Here is a 1,051-nt window from a genome sequence, read left to right on the forward strand (position 1 = left end):
TTTGTGGTATGGGCAAACCTGTTCAGATAAATACTACTTCAGAATTTTTTTTTATCAAAGCTACAGCCAAATTCTCAAAGGTTGCACAGTCTTCCCATTAGATGACAGGAAATGAAGGTAGTTTGTATACAAGAGATAAGAAGGCAGTCTGAGACATCAGCAGTCGGAAGTGAACTGTCTTAACTCGTACCAGCAAATCTTAAATTTCTCTACATGACAACTGTAGGTTTGTGAAATTCCAATAGCTACAAATTTTTCTTCTCCCATGTGGTCCCAAAGAGGTACTTTCCTTGACTGAGGAATCAGATTTCTACAGGAAGGAAATAAATTTCATTGTAAGATTTACATCCTCCTACTCTCCTGGAAGCCATAGATTGTACACTGGATAACGTCAGAGCCTGGTTTATAGTCAGTCCGATGAGATACTGAAATGACTGATCACATGAATTGCTTATAACTGACCAATTTGAAATTCTCAGATTCAGAGCTTACTTATTTTGCTTCAGGAAAGAAGTAATGGGTGTCCAAGGGGGGGCACATGATATGCCTCAGTCACAAGATTAATGCTGCAGTTTCAGCTGGATGAAATTTGTGGATAACCAGTATCTTCAGCTAAGGAAAAATAATGATTAGACGTTGTACAACTTAGAACACTGGCAGTACCTATAATTTTCTCCTCTTACATATCATTTATATAATGCTAGCAAATTACAATGCTAACCAGAAAGGGAAAATCTGGAGACAAAACAGCTGATGTCATGGTTTAATATATCAAGAGAGGAAGGTTAAAAAAAGGACAACGTGATAGCAACAAGTTAAAATTGATGCTGCAAGTTTTGGTTCTTGTTTGGTTTGTTTTGATTTTAGTTCTTTTTGCAGATTTATAATTTATTGGTGCAATATATAAATTTGCCACTCTTGCTTTTACAGCAGAACTTTCCTTCCCAAATATTCCAGAAGTTGAAAAAGGTGTTTTTATATGCCCTCTGCTGGAAACACACAGTAAGAATACAGGACTGCCAGCACTCCTACCTGTACAGAACAGAAATGA

The sequence above is a fragment of the Meleagris gallopavo genome, chromosome 10, assembly GCF_000146605.3.
Source record: "Meleagris gallopavo isolate NT-WF06-2002-E0010 breed Aviagen turkey brand Nicholas breeding stock chromosome 10, Turkey_5.1, whole genome shotgun sequence".
NCBI classification, from domain to species: domain Eukaryota; kingdom Metazoa; phylum Chordata; class Aves; order Galliformes; family Phasianidae; genus Meleagris; species Meleagris gallopavo.